Consider the following 19,594-nt stretch of genomic DNA (forward strand, 5'->3'; position numbering starts at 1 on the left):
ATCGAACCTGGGACCTTTCAGTCCATAGGCTGACGCTCTACCCACCAAGCCAAACCAGTTAGGGCATGGAGGATATGTTTTTATTGATAGAGAAAGAGAGAGAGAAACACCAATGTGACAGAAACATTGATCAGTTGCCTCCCGTACACACTCTGACCAGGGATGGAACCCACAACCTAGATATGTGCCCTGACTGGGAATTGGACCTGTAACCTTTTGGTGTGCAGGACGACACTTCAACCAACTGAGCAACCTGGCCAGGGTTAATGCTAAATCTAAATTTTCACTACAGAAAATATATTAATGATAAAGAGTTAAGTAGATTTTAAAAAACCTCCAAAAATAATGATTGATTAGAAGGGGGAGTTGATTAGCGACCAGCCTTTGACATGTAGGTCCCTTTCAAGATCTGAGTAAGATCAGGAGAACACTGAAGATCTGTATGAAGTAGGTGTTCTGGAGATTGGCGATTTGTAGCTCTTCTCTTTGGTTGTAAGGTGGCAGAACCCCCATTGTTGGAATCGGGACAGGTAGAGGGGCCTCCTGCATGTTTTAGTGTTTGCCCTTCTTTCACCTCTGTTTTACCTCTACAATTCCTCCAGAATGACATGCTTCATGCTTGCCTGTGTGACACAAAAGCCCCAGAAAGTGTGAAGCAATCTCAAAGCAGTCTTTTAAACTAGGAACTTGTTGTGAAATCAGAAAAAGGAAGTCTTTGGATTCTCATTATTATTATACTAGAGGCCCGGTGCATGAAATTCGTGCGGGGGGGGGGGAGGTTGTCCCTCAGCCTGGCCTGCACCCTCTTGCAATCTGGGACCTTTCGGGGGATGTCTGACTGCCAGTTTAGGCCCAATCCCGCAGATCGGGCCTCAACCGGCAGTCGGACATCACCTCTTGCAATCCGGGACCGCTGGCTCCTAACCGCTTGCCTGCCTGACTGCCCCTAACGGCTTGCCTGGCTGCCTGATTTTGCCCCTAAAACTCAAGCTTCTTCTTTTTTTATTTTTAATATTTATATTTCTTCTTTATTTTTTATTTTAAAAGTCAAGCTTCTTGAGAACATGAGGCATCTAACATTATTCCATATTCCTTACAGAGAGCTAAGCATGGTAAACACAGCAAAAACTTAATACTTATGGGCTTCTATACAAACACTTTCCAACCAGGAATGTTTTAATAGGCAGTCTTCAAAAACTTGAACTGGAAAACCTAAAAGTAGAGTGCTCAGATTTCAGGCATCAGGTGCTATTAGCAGGATTTCTATCCCAATTAAACTCTAATTCTGAGCTCTCAACAGTCTGGACAAATGGCCCTTCACTGTCTCCAAAGTTGCTTATTTGTCACTATCCCATTTTCCTTTTTTTTTTTTTTGAGTTCAATATTTTATATCCATATCAGCATCAACATACCATACAAAACCCACCTGCCAGCCTAGCTGGGCAGGCAGGAGGGGGAGGTCCATGGCAGCATAGAAAACCGGGGTTCTTGTCCCAAAAGAGGAGAAAATGGGTTTACAGTCAAGGAAATAAAATCAGAACCTAACATGATCAAGGAGACGCCTTGAAAGTGCATCGAGCGGAGGTGCTGTGGGCAGCGGTACATCTCGTCTGCCCAGCAGTACCTGCAGCAGCCTCAGTTCCTGGGAAGCCTGGGGTCAGATAGAGCCCAGCTCTTGAGGTTATCTAATGTAATAAAGAGGGAATATGCAAATTGACTGTCACACCATCACAAAGATGGCGGTGCCCAGTCCCCTCAGCCCCGCCAGAGTCCCCCAGTCCTTTCAGCCCTGCTGGGGGGGGGGGTGGCAGGAGCATGGTGTGGCCAGACACGCCCTCAGTCCCCCAGCCACCCAGGGCCAGCCCGAGGCACAGGCAAGCCTCAGATGGCAGTTGCCCAGCCGCCCAGGGCCACCCGAGGCTCAGGTAACCAGGGCCGGCCGAGGCTTGTGCTGCCAGCAGTGGCAGCAGCAGAGGTGTAATGGGAGTGTCACCTTCCCCTGATCGCCAGGTCGCCTCCCACCCATGAGGGCTCCCAGACTGTGAGAGGGGGCAGGCCGGGCTGAGCGACGCCCCCCTCCAGTGCATGAGTTTTCATGTACCAGGCCTCTAGTTTTTAATAATTTTGCTTTTGGGGGAGGAGGACTTCTGGGTAGCAGATCCATGTGAGGGTAACTGGTGTGGGTTTCACTTCAGGGTTTGGAGGCGAAGTTGGGTCTGTGGGGTGGGACCTGTCCCACCCCCGCCCCCGCCCAGCCCCAAATGTCACAGCTGAGGTTCTTGGAAGTGGCCCAGTGAAGTTCTTTCCTGACTTCTTCCTGCTCTGACCCCAAGTCTATGGCTTAAAAATCAGGGCACCAGGCTGGGGCTGAGCACCTCAGGAGCCTTTGTAAACATGGCAGGTACAGGCAGGGGGAGCTTGGGGGAACTGTAGGAACTGGTGGGGGCAGCCAGAGCCAGGGGAGGGCAGTGCCCATGGGGAAAGGGAGGATGGGGTGGAGGAGGTATGCACCTTTAACAGAGACTTAGAGGTACAGAGACTAAGAGAGACAGAGAGGACAGAGATGGGGATAGAAAGAGTGACAGGAAGAGAAAGACTCAGAGAAAGCAAGAGAGAGATTGAGACAGAGAGAGTTTCACAAAGAAGAGAGACAGACCAACAGAAAGATGGAGTCCTGCTCTGTATGAGTCAGCAGACTGGGTGGTGGGGGTTGGTGGGCTCTGGGCTCCCACGGGATGTGCCAGTGTGATGATAAGTGCATCGTTGTGTTGCACGAGGGAGGTGTGCTGGTCTTGCAGCACCAGCTCCTTCAGAGACCTGTACAAGTTGTAGGGCTCCGCAGAACCCAAGCCAGTGGCCCTGCGGTAGATGACACAGTGCTGGGTATCGCCGTCCACCACCACAGAGCAGGCATAGCAGCCCCACTGGCCGCTCTCACGGATGAAGAAGGTACATCCCGCTTGTCTTCAGCATTTCCTCAGCCTGCGTGCTACTGATCTTCCCCACATACCAGGGTCCTTCCTCAAGGTGGAGGAGGTCATCCTCATCCTCCATCAGTGCGTACTGGTCTTCAGTCTCATTTTTGATTCCCAGCCACTCGTTGATTTTCTTCTGCCAGGCGCCTTTCTGGGTGAGCCATACCAGGTACTGGTCTCGGATCTTGCGCTTCTGCATGAGGTCTGGCTTCAGGCTGTTCATGTGCTTCTGGATCTCCCGGTTGTCCAAGGTCTGTGTCCACAGCTCCTGTTCCAGCTTCATGCGGCTCTTGTGGATCTCGGCGATGCGAGACTTGAGCCGTTCTGAGTTGAGCAGGATCCTCTGCATCTGTTTTTCATTGCCCTCATGGCCCTCACGCCGGAAGTGCTCCAGGTGCTCCTTGCTGCACTTCTCTTGAGTCTGGCCCTGCTCTTCGAAGATCTTATGGTTTCATTGAAGGCTTGGATTGCCGTGCGCTCATCTGCAGTTCCTGGGAGGTGCGTGTGTACTCCTCGTAGAGCTGGTCGTACTCGCGGCTCCTTGTCCTCCGCTTCAAACCAAGGTCACAAACGAAACCTTTAATTCTGATCTTCCTCGCTGCAAGGGAACAGCAAATCTCAACAGAAATAATTTCCTGCCAGAAGTCACATTGCCAGACTGAGGACTACAGGGCTGACTATGTACATGCGCTATAACAGGCTCACGTTCTCCTGGCCCTTTAAATACAGTTCCTCATGTTGTGACCCAACCATAAAATTATTTTCGTTGGTACTTCATAACTGTGATGTTGCTACTATTATGAATCGTAATGTAAATATCTGATATGCAGGATCGTCTTAGGCAACCCCTGTGAAAGGGTCATTCGACTGCCAAAGGGGTCGCGACCCACAGGTAGGCACCCAGGTGTCCTCCACAATCCCACAATCCTCTGCTCGCATACTTCCGGCTTTTCTAGCTCCTCCTTAGGTGGCGTTGAGTGGCAACGTCCAAGGCCTCTAGTTGGAGAGGATTTTTCTGTGTTGGAGTTGATAGCTGTTTACTATTTGGAATCAGTGATGTTTGGGGAGTCCAGCCGCTGCCATGACCATGCCGGTCCCAGGTGCACTCATAAAACCACCGCCCATTCAGTCCACGGCTGGCACCGTCCTGGTTCGCAATGAGAAAGGTACTGTGCTGAGCCGGTTTCCAATCGGGGCTTCCTCTTCCTTCCCCAGCACACTCCACACCTACTCCGGCCGGCTGACCACCCTAACCCCGCAGACCCTTAAGACCTTCCCCTCTATTTCTTTGACTTTCCCCCATCAAACTCGCACCCTATCGCGTTGCCTAGGGGCGCCCCTAACTGCTCCCTGTGGGGGGGTGGGGGGGTGGGGCCAGCCTGGGCGAGGGGCCCTGGTGTTCTGGTCTCTGGTCCCTAAGGTAGCTGGCTTTTTATATATACTAGTATAGACATCATTAGATAATAATACTAGTGGCTACAATTTATTATTGAGCATTATGTATGTGCCAGGCAGTGTACTCGGTCCTTTAATATATCATCTAATTTCATTCTCATGTGATGGATGAGAAACCTGAAGCCTCGAGAGGTGACAGGATGTGTCCGGGCTTGTGATGTTGGTGGGGGCTGGGATCCGAAGCTGGGCCCCACCGTGTAAGATCTAAGAACCCGGGCTCAGCCCTGGCCAGGTGGCTCAGTTAATTGGAGCGTTGTCTTGTGCACTGAAAGGTTGAAAGGTTGAGGGTTTGATTCCGGTCAAGGGTGAGTACCTGGATTGCAGGTTTGATCCCCAGTCTGGGTGGGGTGCCTATAGGAGGCAACCAATCGATGTGTCTCTTTCACATCAGTGTTTCTCTCTCCTCTCTCTCTCCCCCTCCCTTCCACTCTCTTTAAAAATCAATGGAAAAAATATCCTTGGGTGAGGATAAAAACAAAACAAAATAAAAACACACAACAAAAACAAAACAACCCAGGCTCAGGGATCAAATGACTTGGGTTTACCACTTTTGCTTGTGTAACTAGGGGCAACACCTGTAAAAAAGGAGTAAAACCTGGTAGCTACCTAGTTTATTCAGTAAGTTGCATGTAACCAATATGCAAAAGCCCATGTTCTTGACCAGCTCACCAAACTCCAAATGGGAGTGCAAAAGGAGATTGTATTTGAAATTCCACCTCCTTCCCTCTTGGAGGCTGCCATTCCGCCCTCCAAACTTAAGGGTCTTTTTGTTTTAACATATACTTACCTCTGACCTTTCAGAACATAAGAGTTTCATGATGAGTTTCTAATCCGCAAAGACCATGCTGGGCAAGTTGACATTAGATTTTACTTTCTTCTTTTACACAAAAATTAGTTAAGTTTGGGGTTTTAATTACATTTTGGTTTTAAAAAGTGAACAAACTACCACAGAATTTTCTCTTAAGAAATTGTGTTTTAAATGTACATAAATGATATATTAATACATTTGTAAAAACAACAAACAAAACAAAACCATGAAACAGAAATGCACACAATGAAAAAGCTGAAGTTCCTTTTTAATCCATTCCAACTCTACCTTTCCCCTACCCCAGAGACAACCACTGAGAGTCATTTTTTTGTGTAACATTCTAGATTGTTTTCTGGGCATTTTTATATGTAGACAAATATGCATCTGTGTCTATTTTTTAACCACAGATGGGATAATATTTGACATAATTTAATATTTTTATTTTAATGGCTGACTCCTACTAAATGAAATGCAAACTCCCATGGGAGCAATGAAGACCCTTTATTGCAGTGGTTCTCAACCTTCTGGCCCTTTAAATCCAGTTCCTCATGTTGTGACCCAACCATAAAATTATTCTCGTTGCTACTTCATAACTGTAATGTTCCTACTGTTATGAATCATAATATAAATATCTGATATGCAGGATGGCTTTAGGCGACCCCTGTGAAAGGGGTCGCGACCCACAGGTTGAGAACCGCTGCTTTATTGTCTGCTTGTTCCCTCTTCCCACAACACCCTGACAGGTGCCCTCTCTTCAAAAAAATTACCTGTTGTATTCTGAATGAGATCTGGTCACCACTATTTTTATAGATTTGCTATTACATTCCTAGCCTGGAATACCCTCTCCTAGATTTTCCATCTTTCCAATATTACTTCTCTTAAAACTTCTAGAAGAAAAAATAGGCAAAAAACTCTTTGACAGTGGTCTTAGCAATATCTGTTTGGCTATGTCCTCAGGCAAGGGAAACAAAAGAAAAAATAAACAAATGGGACTACATCAAATTAAAAAGTCTTTGCACAGCAAAGGAAACCATCAACAGAATGAAAAGATAGCCTACTGAATGGGAAAAGATATTCACAAATGATATATCCAATAAGGGGCTAATATCCAAAAATATAGGGAACTCATAAAGCTTAATAGCAAAAACAGACCCTAATCCAATTAAAATATGGGCATGAATAGACATTTCTTCAAAACAGATGGCAAATACATATGAAAAGATGCTCAACATCACTAATCATCAGGGAAATACAAATTAAAACCACAATGAGATATAACCTCACACATATCAGAAAGGCTATAATGAAAAAGTCAAGAAATATCAAGTGTTTCTGAGGATGTGAAGAAAAGGGAGTCCTCGTGAACTGTTGATGGGATTGTAAATTGGTGCAGTCGTCATGGAAAACAATATGGAGAATCCTCAAAAAACTAAAAATAGAGCTATCATATGACCCAGCAATTAAACTTCCTCATATTTATCCAAAGAAAATGAATACACCAATTAAAAAAGACATATGCACCCCTATGTTCATTGCAGCTTTACTTACTGAAGTTAAGATACGGAAGCACCGTAGGTGTCCATCAATTGATGAATGGATGAAGAAGGTGTGGTATATATATGCAATGGAATATTACTCAGGAATAAAAAAGAATGAAACCTTGCTATTTGTGACAACATGCATGGACCTAGAGCAGCCGTGGGCAAACTACGGCCCGCGGGCCGGATCCGACCCATTTGAAATGAATAAAACTAAAAAAAATAAGACCGTACCCTTTTATGTAATGACTAGAGGCTCGGTGCACAAAAATTTGTGCACTGGGGTGGGGGAGAGGGGGTCCCTCAGCCCGGCCTGTGCCCTCTCGCAGTCTGGGACCCCTTGGGAGATAACAACCTGCTGGCTTAGGCCTGCTCCCGGGTGGCAGAGGGCAGGCCCAATCCCTAGGTGCAGCCCCTGGTCGGGCTCAGAGCAGGGTCGATTGGGGAGTTGGGGCGCCACCCCCTGTCATACACAGTGCAGGGCGGATCTGGAGGTTGTGATGGCACCCCTAGTCATGCTCAGGGTACGGCCGATTGGGGGGTTGGGGCACGACGCCCTGTCACACTCAAGGCAGGGTCGATAGGGAAGTTGCAGCGCCACCCCCTGTCATGCACAGAGCAGGGCGGATCAGGCGGTTGGGGCGCTGCCCCCTGTCATGCACAGAGCAGGGCCCATCAGGGGGGTTGGGGCTACGTACCCTGTCACACACAGAGCAGGGCTGATGAGGGGGTTGAGGAGCTCCCCACTGTCACTCACAGAGCAGGGCCCATCAGGGGGGTTGGGGCACCGCCCCCCGTCACCCACAGAGCAGGGCCGATCAGGGGGTTGCGGTGCTGCCCTCTATCACCCACAGAGCAGGGCCGATCGGGGGTTGGGGCGCTGCACCCTGTCACGCTGCTCCCGGTGCCGGGAGGCCTCTCGGCTCCGCTGATCCCGGTGCCGGGAGGCATATTACCCTTTTACTATATAGAATAGAGGCCTGGTGCATGGGTGGGGCTGGCTGGTTTGCCCTGAAGGGTGTCCTGGATCAGGGTGGGAGTCCCCACTGGGGTGCCTGGCCAGTCTGGCTGAGGGGCTGAGGGCCGTTTTCAGGCTGACGGGTGACTGAAGCTCCCAACCGCTCCTTTTTCTCTCTCTCTTTTTTTTTTAATTTTTTTATTCTGGGCCAGCTTTAGCTCTGAGGCCTCGGCTGCTGAAAACAGGTTTCTGGCCTTTGTTTACCGTCTGTATTTGATACAATGTTGCGGTCCGGCTGGCTGAAGCCCTGCTGAGTAAAGCAGGTTTCTAGGGTTTTTTTAGCTTCTTTATTCGCAACATAGTTGCTTAGAGTTGCAGCTGAGAGGCCTCTGTCACTGAAGCAAGCAAGCCTCCCTGTTCGCATCAGCTGCCTGGCTGCTGGCCGCCATCTTGGCTGGGAGTTAATTTGCATATCTCCCCGATTAGCCAATGGGAAGGGTAGCGGTTGTACGCCAATTACCATCTTTCTCTTTTATTAGATAGGATGTTTACTTTGAATTTATATTAGTTCACACAAACACTCCATCCATGCTTTTGTTCCGGCCTTCCGGTCCAGTTTAAGAACCCATTGTGGCCCTCGAGTCAAAAAGTTTGCCCACCCCTGACCTAGAGGGTATTATTCTAAGTTAATTAAATCATACAGACAAGATGAATGTCATATAATTTCATTTATATGTGAAAACTAAAAAACAAAACAAATGAACAACAACAACAAACAAACCAAAACAAAAAACAGACTCATAGAAACAGAAATCAAACTGATGGTTGCCAGAGGGGAGGAGGCTGGGGAGGATGGGTGAAAAGGTGAAGGGGAATGTAGTCGATAATGTGATCAGTTTGCACAGTGACAGATGGTTGCTAGACTTATGTGGAGATCACAGCATAAGGTATATAAATATCGAATCACTCTATTGTACACCTGAAACTAATATAATGTTGTATGCCAACTCTACTAAAATCAGTTTTAAAAAACCAAGTTAGGTGGTTACAGCAAAGAAATAGTGTGGTCAGTTATAAGATTACCATTTATGATTGAGAAGAAAAATGTTCATGAATTTCAGCCACTTTATAATAGAAACTGGGTCATATGACAAGATCCAGGGAAGCTCAGTTGGGACAAAGCTGAGCCGTGTAACCATGGAAAACAGGTGAATTATTTATAATTTTTATTTATATTAAAGTATATTTAGTTTTTGAATGCCAGGCTAATTTACCAATTATGGCAAATTGATGCTGATATTGAAAATTCAAATTTATTGGATGTATCACTGTTAGACTTTAGTGACTATGTTTGACTTAAAATAGATTTACTAAGGAAAACTTTCAAGCAAGTGTGCTTATACTCATATATTTTTACCTAATAGTCACATTTTAACATTCTTTTAAATCTCATTACAGTAATCTTGCTGGGGTGCTGCTGAATTCTTTGGACTAGAATTTAGGTTTTAAATAAGTGGGTGGTAAGCTGATTTTTGGAGTTCTTTTCTTTATGGTAAAATTTTGAACCTGTGTGATTTTTAAATCGATTCCCCTCTTCATATACCGCTAAAGCCTTTTTCCTCTTTCTATTACTGTTTGCAGATTCAGTATATATAATTTTTTCAGTAACTACTTATATTTTTGCCTATATTATTCGATAATTAGAGGCTTGAACATTAATTCCTAATTTTGTGAAGCGTTCTTTGTAAACTGGTATTCAATTATAGAAATAAATTAGTTATTGATGAATAGAACCTTCATAACCAGAATGGTGTAGAAACACCCATAACTTTTTCTTTCTCCTTAGCATGTTTAAAAAGCATTAAAATAAATGACCAAGAGCTCACTAAATGTTTATGACTTTGGTTTATGCATGCAGCCTAAGGGGATGAAAGGCTAATCTGTCACTTGGCTCTCACTGCATTTAATTAGCTTGGACCACTTTATACTAGACTGGAAGTACCTTATTTCCTTTTCTTTTTCCCAGGACAAAGTAAAATGAACAGTAACGGGAAATGGTTAACTTAAAATCAGGGTTGGTGTAAATGGAAAGAAAAACAAGCTTATTATAGAACACAGAGCATCGGCAGCTAGCAGCCACTCTTGAAACAGGCCATTTCGACTTTGGGCCATGTTTTCTTCCTTGTGAAAGAAATGGCTGCTCTATTGTCTCTGTGCCATTGCATCAATAACGTCCCGAGCTACACAGCTGTTACAGAGAGAGGTATATGGGGTTTAGGCAGCAAGATTCATGGGTTCATGTTTCTATATATAGGAAATAAGTTCACATTCTTAAATCTAAGTTATGCAGCATTTCATATTTTTGAAATGCTTTGTAATCATTATTAGTTGTTCATGTTACAAATTTGACAACCAACATGTTGTATGAAGTGAAGATACATGGCTATAGATTATGTGGAATAGCAGTTTTTTTACTTGTAAAATTTCAGCTTTATTGAGCTATAATCTATATATACAGTATAAAAGCCTAAGCTACCGGTTGACCATTTGACCAGTTGCTATGATGTGCACTGACCACCAGGGGGTAGAAGCTCAATGCAAGAGCTGCCCCCTGGTGGTTAGTGAGCTCCCACAGAGGGAGTGCCATTCAGCTGACCATCAGGCGCCAGATGCTGGGCTCATGGCTGGTGAGAGCAGCTATGGCGGCGCGAACCTCTCCCACCTCCGTGGCAGTGCTACTGAGTGGGGGCTGGGGGAACGCGGGGACAGGCACAGCAGGACCAGGATGAGTGGGAGGAGTGTGGCAGCCAGCCCAGGCTTGGGCTCTTCCCTGGCCGCCTGCTGCTTCACACACTATTATATCCCTTGGGGGATGTAGGACTGCCAGTTTCCGACATCCCCCGAGGGGTCCTGGAGAGTGCAGGGAGTGCAGGCCAGGCTGAGGGACCCCACCAGTGCACGAATCTGTGCACCAGGCCTCTAGTTGACACATAAAATTATAAGATATTTGAAGTGTACCTTGTGGTGATTTGATATATGTTTACATTGTGAAAGGATCCTTTCCCCCCCCATTCAGTTAATTAACACATCCATTACCTCATGTATTTACTTAAGGTCCAGCGCACGAAATTTGTGCACGAGTATGGTCCCTAGGCCTGGCCTGGATTCAGGACCATCTTCCCCGGCTGCCCACAGCCGGCCCCGCCCTCACCCCCTGCTGCCACCTAACCCCCCCCGCCCCCCTTCCCCCTTTGCCATCGGATGATCAGTGCCTGACAGCTGGGGGAAGGGACTGAGAGGTTGACTGTTACCGCCTGTTCGCAGGCCCCACCCCTGCCGCGGGTCGCCCTCTGTGTGTGGGGTGACTAGCAACGAATTTCTACTCTCTCTGTAAGTTTGACTCTCTCTCTTTTGTAGAACAGTTTTTTTTTAATGTATTTTTTTATTGATTTCAGAGAGTGCAGGAGAGGTAGAGAAAGATAGAAACATTAATGATGAGAGAGAATCATTGATCGGCTGCCTCCTGCATGCCTCCCACTGGGGATTGAGCCTGCAACCTGGGCATGTGCCCTGACTGGGAATCAAACCGTGACCTCCTGCTTCATAGGTTGATGCTCAACCACTGAGCCATGCTGGCTGAGCTCTCTCTCTCTTTTTAAGGATTCCACACATAAGTGATACCATATAGTATTTGCCTTTGTCTGACTTATTTTGCTTAGTGTAATATCCTCAAGTTCTGTCCATGTTGTCACAAATGGCAGTATTTCCTTCTTTCTCATGGTTGAATAATTCCATCGTGTGTGTGTGTGTGTGTGTGTTTGTGTGCAAATAATACAATAATAAATAATAATACAAGAATAAACTCTGTTTCATGTACTCACTTTAGTAGGTGTACTCATGTAAACCTACTTTTGTTCCACCCTATGTGTGTGTGTGTGTGTGTGTGTGTGTGTGTGTGTGTATGTGTGTGTGTATACATGCAGGCAGTCCTTGGGTTACGTTGGACTCAACGTATGTTGTTTTGTGGTTATGTCGCCATCTCCCATTTATTTATTAAAAAAAAAAGTTGTGTCATTTTGACGTATGTACATACGTGCTTTATGTTTTTTATTATTTACTAGAGGCCCGGTGCACAAAATTCATGCGGGGGGGGGGGTGTCCCTCAGCCTGGCCTACACCCTCTCCAATCTGGGACCCCTTGGGGGATGTCTGCCTGCCGGATTAGGCCCTGTTGCAATCCAGGATCCCTTGCTTCTTACTGCTCGGCTCGCTGCTCCTTAGCGACAGTCTCCTTATCGCTTGGCTCATTGCTTCTTAATGCTCCTTACAGCTTCTGGCTGAGTAGTGCTCCTCCTGTGGGAGCACATTGATCACCAGGGAGCAGCTCCTGAATTGAGCGTCTGTCCATTGGTGGTCAGTACACATCACAGCGACCAGTCGTTCTGGTCATTCTGCCATAATGGTCGCTAGGCTTTTATTATATAGATTTACCACAAGTAAAGGTCAGGAATTGTTATCTTTCTTTTAAATGTTTTTTACTGTTTCACTTAATTACTGCTGTGTATGTGCTCCATGTGAGTGATGTAGGTGCTTATGTAGGTAGGTTTTTACTTATGGCAATATGTTGTGCTGTAGGTACGGATCTCTGATTTAACCCGAGGACCTACTGTATACACACACACACACACACACACACACACACACACACACACACTCTAGGGACCTAGTGCATGAATTCGTGCACCTTGAAAGGAACTGTGGGCCGAGCGAGGCTGCAGTAGGCACAGGGGTGGGTCTCAGCCCATCCTCCATGCCCCTGCCCAGCCCCTCCTACTGCGGCCCCTGGTCCCCTGTCTGCCAGCAGCCCCACTCCTGTTGCCGCTGCTCCCACGCACTGATGGCACCAGCCCTGTTTGCACCCACTGAAGGTGTGGAGTGATTGGGGCTGTAGCCAGCAGTGAGTGTGAGTGGGGTTGGCGTCGTCAGCATGTGCGAGTGCCCCGATTGCCCTTCAGGAGTAGGGGGAGGTGGAGAAGCCCTCAGGGGCAATCAGGGCTGGCAGCCACTGCTCACACCTGCTGATGGTGCTGAGCTATCGGGGCCGGTGCTGGGCACTAGCAGTGGGTGTGAGCGGTGGCCCCAGTGCCAGCAGTGGGTGCAAGTAGGGTCGGCACCAGCAGCAGGTGCGAGTGCCAGGCGGGACCATAGAGCGTGGGAGCAAAGAATTTTCTGTAAGCAACAGAGGCTCGCCCCGATGACAGCGATTGGTGCCTTGCCTTGGTCTGGTACCCCCACTCACCTGCTCTACCATCCCGCTGTGGCTGATGCCCGCCATGTTCCGCGCACACCCCCTGGTGGTCAGTGCATGTCATAGCAACTGGTTGTTCGGTTGTTTGGTTGTTCCAGTTCCGCTGTTCAGTCTATTTGCATATTAGCCTTTTATTATATAGGATACATATATATTCGTGCACTGGGGGGGTGGGCGGTGGGGAGCCCTCAGCCTGGCCTGTGCCCTTTCCCAGTCTGGGAGCCCTCTGGGGATGTCTGACTGAGGGCTTAGGCCTGCAGTCGGACATCCTTAGTGCTGCCGCGGAGGCAGCTGTTAGCCTGGCTTCTAGCTGAGCGGTGCTCCCCCTGTGGGAGCGCCCAGACCACCAGGGGGCAGCTCCTGCGTTGAGCGTCTACTCACTGGTGGTCAGTGTGCGTCAGAGCCACCAGTTGTTCCGCTGTTCAGTCGATTTGCATATTACCCTTTTATTATATAGGATATGCCACATCTTCTTTATTCATTCATCTGTTGATGGACACAGGTTTCTTCCATATCTTGGCTATTGTGAATAATGTGGTATTTCTGTTTTTAACACATTGTATGCGGGAAACGTATTTATACGTTTTACTTATACATTTTACGTTGACTGGTAGTAGAGCGCGGGACACGTATTAATACGTTTTTTATAGACTAGCGGTAGAATGCGGGTAATGTATAAATACATAAACTAAAGTTATTGTAATTTTACTGAACGTTGCCATTTACGCAAAAAAATTAGCAAAAATGGCCCGCGCCACCTGTTAGCGCACGATAAAAACTACCCGCAAACAATGTGTTAATAGGAGAAACCCCATGACTGTGACATTTGATAGGAATTATATATTCATTAACTGGTATATCAAATTATGTAATAAAAATTACTTCTATCTTGGGCTGCAAAGGCTGCAGCAGATTACATGGTTTTTTTTTTTGACCCAGATGTAAACACTTGCTTTCCAGCATTTTCTGCTTTAAAAGAGACAGCTTGATGTTGTAGACATCTGTGTTTTAATTCCAGGTTAGCAACTAGCTGCTTGTGTCAGTTTAAGAAAAAAATTTAACCACTCCTGGATTCACTTTTCTCAGCTATACAATGAGAGGTTCTGTCCAGATTAGTGGCCTGCAAACTGTCCTGAGTGAAGAGTCAGCACTTCCATGTCTGACATTGATCCCCAGGAGCTCTTGGGGGCCAGGGCAAGAGCCAGGAGAGGAGCAGGCCCCAGAGCAATGGGTCATGGTCTCTAAGACCTTGCCAAGACAAACTCTACTCCTATTTATTTGTTGGCCTCTTTGGAGGAAAGAAATTCCTCTGCTTAAACAAAAGGGTTGAGCCTGGCCAGCATGCTCAGTGGTTGAGTATTGACCTATGAACCAGGAGGTCACCGTTTGATTCTTGGTCAGGGCACATTCCTGGGCTGTGGGCTCACTCCCCAGTGTGGGGTGTGCAGGAGGCAGCCGATCAGTGATTCTCTCTCATCATTGATGTTTCTGTCTCTCTCTCCCTCTCCCTTCCTCTCTGAAATAAATATATTAAAAAAAAAAAAAAAAGGGATTAGTGTTAGCCGGTTTGGCTCAGTGGATAGAACATCAGCCTGTGGACTGAAGGGTCACCTGTTAGATTCCGGTCAAGAGGACATACCTTGGTTGCAGGCTTGATCTGAGGCCCTGGATGGGATGTGTGTGGGAAGCAACCAATTGATGTCTCTCTCTCACATAGATGTTTCTCTGTCTCTGTCTCTCCCCCTCCCTTCCACCTTCTTTAAAAATCAATAGGAAAATATCCTCAGGTGAGGATTAACGACAACAAGAGAAGGGTCGAGAAAACTCTTAAGATGATAAGTAGGGCTCCTTCCAGTCTTTTAATTCTATACTTTAAAACAATAGAAATACCAACACAAATAATAAATGCATATAATTTAAAGGATAAATGTACTTTTTTGTCTGTATCTTGGAGTTTTGTATATGACCGTGATTAATGGTGCATTCTGCAGATGGGGGCTTGCAGTTTGATAGTGAAATCGACATTCTCATGGCTAATTGCTGCATGAGATATTTATCTCTGTGAATCTAATGAAGCCAAACAGGCTATACTTGATGCGATTCACATTGAATTTGGGGCATATAAACATTCTCTCCGTTAAAAATGTTCCTATCTTGAATCTGTTTCACTATCTAATTTAATTGGGAACACTTGGTTTCGTTACAATTACTAATACATTGAACTTCCTTAGCCTGAGAGATTTAAAAATTTTTAAATTTTCTTAGAGATATTTTAAGGCATTGTTTTAAAAAACAAAGTTTATAGAAGTGGTGAGGGTGGAGGTGAAGATGTAACAAAAGGAAATTTAAAATATACCTGTGTCCACAGAGTTGCCTGGCGGTTTTTTCAGTGTGAGTATAAAGATCACGGGGCACCGAGCAGGTTTGCAGGAGCGAGTTGGAGCATCGCGTCTCTGGTTTAGAAATCTGTAGTGCTGTGACCTAGATATGGAGCAGAGGGACACCAAAGAGGACAGGGGAGAGAGACAGGGGAGTCCTGCTGCATTTCCCTGTGGTTTCACATCCCTGCATCTGCCCCTGCCTTTTCACACTGCAGGACTCCTAGGGTCCCAAAGTCTGCTTGAACTTAGCTGCCTGGATTTCTATGGGAGGTGGCAAGGCAGCCTGTGTATTTTTGTCATCACGCCATCCCCTGTGTTCTCACTCTCCTCCAATAAACCTTGTCCCTTTAGCCTATTACTACTCTGCCCCCAAGAAATCTGCCCCAAATGGAGAAGAAATCTCAGGGTCAGGATTTTCTATGCTTGAGCTTAGACAGGCCTCTGCAGCCAATAGTCAGAAAATGCCATTGCTGTTAAACAGGGGACAGTAAATCCCCAAGCCACCCAGTAATGCAATCTCCCTCAACATGGGGAAAGGTCAAGCTCGGGCTGTACATAAATTCTTGTCACACAGCAGCATGTCTCTCCAGGTGAGATAGCAAATCTTCACAGAGATAAATAGCCACACATACCATCATTCTCTTCCTATGGTCCTGGGCTTCCTTAGTTGATTTTCTATAGCTGATCTTGTGCAAAGCTTAGAGTGTAAAGATCTCCCAGACATACAGCCTGGATGAAACAGGATGGGGTTGGGCTCCAGAAGGTTCTATACTCTATATGCCATAAACAAAAGGTATAAAGTATAGGCTCTAGTACTCTTGAAGGGGAGAAATTTTGATTTACAGTCTGTCTGTATTAAAGGAAGATAGGACACAGTTGATTCTTTCTTTGGTATATAAAATTCCATGGAAACTTTGACAACAAATCGTTAGAATACTGTAAATGAAAAAATCTCCAACACATTGCAACACATAACATTTAGTTTTCTTTATCTTAATAGTCCAGAGGCTAGTACTTGGAGCCAAACACCACAAGTCTCAATTTTTTAAAAATATATTTTTTATTGATTTCAGAGAGGAAGGGAGAGGGAAAGATAGAAACATCAATGATAGGAGAGAGTCATTGATTGGCGGCCTCCTGCACGCCTCACACTGGAGTTCCAGCCTGCAACCTAGGCATATGCCCTGACTGGTAATTAAACTGTGATGTCCTGGTTCATAGGTCGATGCCCAACCCCTGAGCGATGCCGGCTGAGCTAAAGTCTCAATTTTAATTCTTCAGCCAGTTGATCAACATTTATGAAGCTACCACACGGTAAAGATACAAAGATGAATGAAGAACTCACAGCCTGGCTGTGGGGGAAAAGACCCACAAACAAATTATTAATATACTAGAGGCCTGTTGCAGGAAGATTCCTGCAAGAATAGGGCTTCCTATGGCTGGAGCGAAGCAGGGAAGGGAGCGAAACTGCTGAGGCTAACTTCGCTCCCGTCCCTGCCGCCCGGCTTGTTTCGCCCCGCCTCCCTCCGCCGCCCCGCCCAGCTTGTTTTGCCCCTGCATCCCCCCGCCGCCCAGCTTGTTTTGCTCCCGCTTCCACCGCCCAGATTGTTTTCGGCCACCTGGCTTGCTTCGCTCCCAGCCAGTATATGCAAATTAACCGCCATCTTTGTTGGCGGTTAATTTGCATACCACGCTGACTAGCCAATGGGAGGAGTAGCGAAGGTACGGTCAATTACCATGTTTGGCTATTATTAGATAGGACAGTACTCTAAGGGCTATAACCAAGGTTTCCCCAAAGTTCAATGGGAACTCAGAGGAGGGAGCCACTAAGTGGGAATTTTGGGAAGGCTTTCCCAAGGAAGTGTTACCTGATCACATTCTTAGAAAATGAGTAGTTGTCCTTTGGGTAGAAAAGGAAGGGGAATTACATGCAGTTAGAGAAAAGGCTGTGTACAAAGACCCAGATATGTGAAAGAGCATCACATTTATGAGTAACTGTGAAGATTTCAATATGGTGAGAGCCTAAGGCAGATGATGGGAAAGGCTAGGAGATGCTACTTGAAAGGTTGGCACGGTTCAGGTCAAGGCCAAAGACATGCATACCAAAGACAAAGTTCAATTCATCCAGCAGATTTCTTCTTGTCTCTGAAGACAAGTGTAAGGACGATCAGGACTCTTTCTATGCCCATGACATGCCCCTATCTTTGCAAAATAAAGTCTTGTCCCAGATAGCCCCATGAGCTGTAGTACTTCGTTCAAGTCTTCTGGCTTTGAACCCTAATCACAAAGGATTCCTCAAATGGCTGTGCATTTTAGAGGAAGCCCTTGTCTTTAACCTTCTCTGCCTTTGTCCTTTGACAGAAGTTAAGAATGACAGTTTTCAGAATATAGGGCCAGGCCCTTTGGATGGTCCAAGAGCTACTGGAAGAAAGGAAGCCATTGGGGAGGCTATTCAAACTTCCCTTTGTTTCATATTATGGCAACATTATTTTGTGTTTTGGGAGAGCAATTGATTTTCAGAATCTAAACTGAAAAAAATGTTATTGCCCAGCATTAGGCATTTGTTTTCTAACTCTAATAAATAAATGCAAAGAGGAGAAGGTCACTAGGGAGTGGGCACTCTGAGATATGCTGACAGAGCGCTGCCATGCCAGAACCCGAGATCTCACCACTAGAAGCAGGCTCATTCCTAATTCCCTGGTTTCACACCGAAACCCGAGTTCAGATAAATTACAGTCAGCTGTCTGAACTAAAGTGTTTGCAGTGTCTCAGGAGAACTGCCAGAATTAGCACTGAAAGGACACACACACATGAAGGACAACAGCTGTCTTTTTTCTTTTTAAAAAAGAGGTTCTGTTATACATAAAATGGATTGAAGAGGCTGGCATGGATTTCTAAGAATCACTTCTTCCCTCCTTGGATATTTTCATCTGAATGCAGGAATGCATTAATTTAATCTATCAACAGATACAGATTGAATTCTTTCTGTGTCATAAATGTTAGGAATATAGTATGAACAAGATTGGCCCCACACCCTATGGAATTGTAGTCTAATTGTATGTACACTAATAGAAGAGAAACATGCAAATTGGTGTTACTCCACTATGCCCACCAGCCAATCAGAGCGACCATGCAAATTAACCCAACAAAGATGGCGGTTAATTTGCATACGCAGGTGCGGAGTGAAGACTGAAGACTCCAGCCAGAGTGAAGACTGAAGACTGAAGAGGCTTGGCTTCTCCGCTGCAGCCGGACCAAAGGCCTGGGTCCTAGGTGCCGGAGGAAAACTGGTGCCCGCAGCCAGGAGAAGGAAGGCCTATTGCGCGGATCTTCGTGCAACGGGCTTCTAGTTTAACTATATAAACACAAGAGTCATAGGTTAAAGATTGGTAGATAGTAAATAAATGTGTTGTGAGAAGGAATCACTCAGTTGGTGGTGCTCAGGGAAGGTCTCTGAGGAAGTTATGTATAAGTGGACACCTGAAGGTAAGAAAAAACAGGGAGGAGCATTCTGGGCAGGTAGGGTAGTACATGCAAAGGCCCTGAGGCAGGAAAGAACTTGGGTTGTTTGAGGAACAGAAAGAAGCAGAGAGAGCAAGGGCAGGAGTGTAATGAGAAGAGACCATAGAGTAGAAGGAGTGACGTGTCAGGCATCCAAAGCCATGTTTAGTTTGCTGGTAAGACTCTCAGGACTCAGCATATAGAAGTCATCATGGCTATGGTTTATTACAACAAAGGAATTCAAAACAAAATTGGCTAAGAAAAATGTCACATAGGATGAAGTCTGGGGGAAACCAGGCACACACTTCTGAGAGTCCTCTCCCAGTGAAATCGCACAAGATGTGCCTGATTTGCCCGGCAGGTGTGGCTCTGTGCTTGAACATCAACCCATGAACCAAGAGGTCACCAGTTCCATTCCTGGTAAGGGAACATACCTGGGTTGTGGGCTTGAACCCTGGCAGGGGACATGCAGAAGGCAGCCAATCGATGTTTCTCTCTCATTGATGTTTGTATCACTCTATCTCTCTTCCTTCCTTTCCCTTTAAAATAAAATAAATAAAAACATATTAAAAAAACAAAAGATGTGTGTGATTTCTCACAGTAATGAGTTGTGACCAGGGAAGCTCATTAGGGATTTAGTGCCCAGGGTCTTTATTGGGGACTGGTCATA

General features: G+C 46.0%; 1 pseudogene; it reads right to left on the bottom strand.

Moving 5' to 3' along the window:
- Window positions 1–1,047: 1,047 nt before the first annotated feature.
- On the bottom strand, window positions 1,048–3,914 carry LOC132226577 (phosphatidylinositol 3-kinase regulatory subunit beta-like; annotated as a pseudogene).
- Window positions 3,915–19,594: the final 15,680 nt, after the last annotated feature.

This window comes from Myotis daubentonii, chromosome 2, assembly GCF_963259705.1.
Source record: "Myotis daubentonii chromosome 2, mMyoDau2.1, whole genome shotgun sequence".
Lineage (NCBI taxonomy): Eukaryota > Metazoa > Chordata > Mammalia > Chiroptera > Vespertilionidae > Myotis > Myotis daubentonii.